The following is a 5,515-nucleotide window of genomic DNA, read 5'->3' as shown; positions in this document are numbered from 1 at the left end:
AACAAGGATCTTGTTGCTGTAATCACAGGATTATCACTTGATTGTACAGTACACGACCCATGTGGCATATTTGATAAACACTGCTGGCTAATGCGCCGCCAGCTGTGGTTAAACTCGTGTGCCAGGCGGCCCGTCACCCGCCTGCAGCTCTGGTGTATATGTGCCAGTGTGGTTAACATTTACCTGAAGTAACCCCACGCCCTGCTCTAGATTCTGAAAACTGCTCCGACTGTCTGGTTTGTGATGAATAACTTCACACTTCCTCACATGAAACTCGCAGTTCTTCTTCTTCTGTGCCTTTAGTGCCAGAAATTCAGATACTTCTCTCAAAGCTCTGTTCAGGGTTTTGTTCGATGTCATCGGGCAAAAGTTCAACGATAACTTCTCAGTATGCTGCAGGGCTCGGCGGTAAGGATTGCCTGCTTGTCGGCGGGGAAGTAAAATGGCATGTCAGGCAAGTGAGTTGCCAGATTTAAGTACCCAACATGGCATTTTACTTGCCCCGGACAAAAGAGAGGGCAGGTGGTTAAAATATTGAACCATTCTGATAATAGTAAATATAACAGCTAACGTCGCACTGCATTGTGTTTTGTCCACTGGAAAAATTTCAAGGTTTCATGCAAAATGGTAGAAATGCTGGTTTTAGCCTCTCAAATATGGAGATTTGTCACGTTTCATCATTTATTATCATAGTTAATGGAATATCTTTGGGTTGTAGTCAAAAAAAGGCATCTAAGACATTAAAGATATCACTTTGAACTGGGATTTTTTCACTATTTTCTAACATTTCAAAGACTTTCTTGTTATTTGCTAAATGCTAATAAAACAGCTTGTACAGGGGCAAGTAAAAATTGACTTTGGGCAAGTAGATTTCTGACCCATTTACCCAAACAGGCAAGTGAAAAAAGATTAGCTTTGAACCCTGTGTGATTCCAAATTAGTCCAAATTAGACTTAAAGGAATAGTTTAGGCTTTTTCACTTTCTGATGGAAAGTCGGATGAGAAGAAGGATATTCTTCTGTTAAATGTGGAGCTACAGCCAGCAGCCATTTAGCTTAGCTTAGCACAAAGACTGGAAACGGGGGAAAACAACCTGCTCCTCTAAAGCTCACTAGTTAACATGTTATTACTCTTTTATTTTTATATACAAACACTGAAGTGTTAAAATAACAAACTGCTGTTTGTTGTGGTTTATGTGCAGCTCTATCTGTCGGCCAGGAGAAGTGAAAGGTGTCATTTGTACTGATAAACCTACAGAGAATTATCACCTGAATCTGCTGCTTCCTTTGACTTTATTGAGGGTTTTTTTTTTTTGTGAGTTTCAGTTCAGTGTTTCGCTTCTGGCCCTGAGCTTATAATGTCCTTTTAGTCTGCAGCTGATCTGTAGCCTACAGTACCTGCTCATCACCAGACAGCAGACAAACAAAGACAGCAGTCAGCCGGTGAACACGTTTGATTATGGATCAGCTTGAGAGCCGCATATTTCCCTCTAAAGGTGGTCGGCAGTGTTGGGCAAGTTACTCAAGAAGTGAAATAAGTTACTTTTTACTTACCACTTCTTTAGAAACTTTACTTCTCTGAGTTTACCCTTCAAATTAGACTTAATCACTGCATATTGTCTCTCGAGGAGCCAAACAAAAAAAACAAACAAACAATCAAAATAATGGCAATATAATATAATATATTTCCACCTGTGCATCTCTTCCTCTCTCTCATCCTCTGTTTAGCTTTTTAGCCTGTTTAGCTTGTCATCAGATGGCCTACCTAGGACAAAAAGTAACTCAGTAACTCAGAGTTACATGGATTAGTAATTGTAATATAATTATTGTTTTGGAAACTGTAATCCCTCTCATTACTTATTACTGGGTAAAGTATATTTATATTATATTATATTTATATATTTTTTAAAAAGATTCAAGCATATTTTGAGATAATAAGCACAAATTCCAGGCGTTTTCCCTGCAGCCAAGGTCTCGCAAAGGAAATCTGTAGTAAATGTAGATTAGTACTAAGACATACATTTTACAAAATTCTTCATACTTGTGATTTCTGTTTTTGAACAGTGATGTTTGGTGTCTGTGCACCTGGACTGAAGCCTGACCAGCTAACATACATTTATTTTAATACTTTCAACAAACATTTGAATATATAACTCCTAAATGTGCACGAGGCCTTTTTGTTTTATTTGCACTGTTTTTCTACACTAACAGTTACTTGTGCACTTCTTGTAAAGAGCAGTGTGAAGTCACTGATGTTACACAGGCTGGAGAAAACAACAGCTGTGATTCTGAAATGTCATCAAAAATAAGAACTGCTATCTTCTGTACAAAAATGCCATATACTATACGTTGATATCATGCAGACGGCTGTGGAGACATTATTCTGAGGAAGTTCCATGGAGGAACTAGAGCACAGTTACGTGGCACGCAATATACCGCCGAGGGAACCACATCCTCTAAAAACTTCTTAACATACAAAAGCTCAGCAAAAGAAGAAGAGAGGGAGGACAGAAAATTATACACAAACTCCGAATGAGATCTAAAAAACTAAAATGATCAGTCACAGCAGCTTGAAATGATCTGTCCACTCATTCATTTTAGACATCCCACCTCCGCTGCATGACAGCGGAGGACACACAGGTGGGTTTGCAGACAGCAGCAACTGCAGCGTCTCCACTGACAACATACACACACACACACACACACACACACACACACACACACCCGACCATAAACCTTCTATCGCACACAAACACGCACAGAAATAGAAAACGTCCAATAACTATTGAGGCCTGTGGTGCAGAAGTGCAAATATGAACAGCCCCCCTCCTGTGTGGGCAGGAAATCACTCAGTGTGACATTTACAGCAGCCTACTGAGGGTCTGTCTGCCAAAACAAACACTTTACATGATGTGCAACCAATGATTAAACCTCAGGACTGAACTGATGATAAGAAAGAAGTAATATAAGTGAGACATTGACCCGACCCCTAGCAGCAAGGTTGGAGGGTAAAAGTATGTTGGAAAATATAAACAAAAATATTCCATATTAAACAGAATAACAGATCTTTTATCACTCCTACTTAAGACTCGCTGAATTGGCCAAACATGAGACGAATTAAGTTTGTGTGGGTCATGTTATCAACACTGAAAGGTCGTCTAAAATTTTACTTTTGTCGACTAAACTTAAACGGAAACTTTCCATCCTGCCCCTCAGCTTGTAGCATTACTATGCTCCGCCCTTTGGTTGGTTCAGTATGACATAATAGACTGTGCAGGTTAGACCATAAACATTTAAAGGGCTTCACAAATATATTTTACTTCCACGCAACCATCCAAACTCCCACACTAAGGATAGAGTAGGCATAAACCTGCATGACAGGGAGTGCTGCAAACTGTGCATCGCTTCACACTGTACACCCCCGATGGCTGCAGCACAGGCAGCAAAGATAGTGACAGGACAAATATTTTGCTGATGGTCAAAATAAGCTGGAGGAGGCCGCTTGTTAGCTTAGCTTAGCATAAAGACAGGAAACAGGGGGGAACAGCTCGCCTGGCTCTGTCCAAAGATAACAAAACCCACCTGGCAGCATCTCCGGAGCTCACTAATTAACACATTATATGTGATTTATTGAATCTATACAAAACCATAACTTTAAAGCCTACAATTTGTCTATTTTGTGGCGTCATGCACAGGACTGTTTCTTGACTTTGGTGCCAGATCAACAGAAAATAAATTATTGTGCACATTTGGAAAAAATCAGGCAGTGTGTTATTCTTTGAAGTGTGTATTTCTGATCATTTTTTATAGAGGCATCTCTTAATCAAAGATCATGATGTGGATATGTTGGATTTTCATGTGCATCTCCAATAGGCGTCAATAGAGCAGCGTGTATAATGTCCTATAGTGATATAATGACCCTTCCTTGTTTTTTTGGTCTCCTTGGACTCTTGTCATCACTGTGAGGTTGCCAGGCAACCAGCGGGCAGCTTTAGAGGTGCCGGTAGGTGGATTTTGTAACTCTTTGTCACAACCAGGCTTTGTTCCTAGTATTTGTGCTAAGCTAAGCTAGCTGTCTCCCAGCTGTAACTTCATATCAAACTGATGAAGGACCCAGATCGTGATCATCCCTACCTTACCCTATCCCAGCCTTTTGACTTCCCTTAGAGAAATCTTAATAAGTCACTTTAAACAGAGTAAAACTCTTTGCTGCCCCCTGACCTCGGGGTAATCCATCTGTGTGAAAGGCAACTGTCCTTGTGCAAACACACATGGTTGCAATAGGAAAGAGTTAACACATGCAGGGTGCATGTTACTCAAAATAGTCCACACAGCTTTTTGTGAACAGTTTCACATAGGAACTGCTTTCTTCCTGCAATAGAATCCACTAGACAGAAAGCAGTTCTGACGTGAAACTGTTCACGATGAGGAGTGTGGATTATCTCGAGTAACTGGGTCCTATATTTTGAATCTTTCAAATGTATTTTTTTGGCGCTTTGAACACCACGAGCCAAGTGCCGTTCAGTCATTATACTGGAGAGAATGGAGAAATCTCTGTGGTTGATATCTCCAGAATTATGTATTTTGGATTTTGGGCTGAACTGTCTCTCTAAAGATTTCAAACAAAACAGGTTTACTTTCTTACATCCAATAAATCTCTGTTAACTCGCACAAAAAGTTACACTGGCACTTTAAGTTCCCATGAAACAGCTAACTGAGCGCTCTTTGTTTACATGTTTCCTGTAAAACAAGCAGGTGGTGAAGGACAGAGAAGGACACAGACACTGATCAGTGTTTACAGCAACCAAAACCCTGAGCGCAACGAGTATTTTCTCCACAAAATATGATACAATTTCGCCCAAATCGGTAAACAAAGCTGCAAAGATGTGCTTTTGTACAGTGAGGGCCGTCCCCCAGAAACACTTTGATTCGCTCCAGTGAAAAGATGTTCTGTCTGTTCATTGTCCTCTGCGTCATAAGTGAGAAAGCATTTCATCGGATGCAAATTAAGTTTTTGTCCTCAACGGTGTTTAACAGTTTTCCAGAAAAAGAAACACTGAAATACCAGTACAAATACTCTGGAATACCTGCAAATTTACTTTTTTGTCATTATTGGGCCAGAAACCTGTGTATAGGTGAATAAATATGTGATTAAAAACACTAAAACACCGATTTGACTTCATGGGAACTTTATTCTGATGAGTAAAAAGAGCAAAACCCATCCTAAAACTCTGTAGAGACCAAACGTTTCTGATGTTCTTGTTATGTAAGCCACATGAGAGTGCCAAATCCAATTTATCCAGCTTGACTCCAACCGATTCAGCACGACCCCCCCTCCACAGTCCAGAGCCAAAAAATTCTTCTCCTGGACAGAAAGCTGCCAGCTGTGCTGGTAACACGACCCCACAGTCACCCACAGCATGGGAACATCCAAACAGATGTGAGTGAATGCAGGGCTTTAGATTTCTCTGGAGAATAAGAATCTCAGCAGTAGTCAAACAAAACACAACATCTGC

The sequence above is a fragment of the Lutjanus erythropterus genome, chromosome 12, assembly GCF_056507025.1.
Source record: "Lutjanus erythropterus isolate fLutEry1 chromosome 12, fLutEry1.hap2, whole genome shotgun sequence".
Taxonomy (NCBI): domain Eukaryota; kingdom Metazoa; phylum Chordata; class Actinopteri; order Lutjaniformes; family Lutjanidae; genus Lutjanus; species Lutjanus erythropterus.
Note: the sequence above shows the minus strand (reverse complement) of the source record.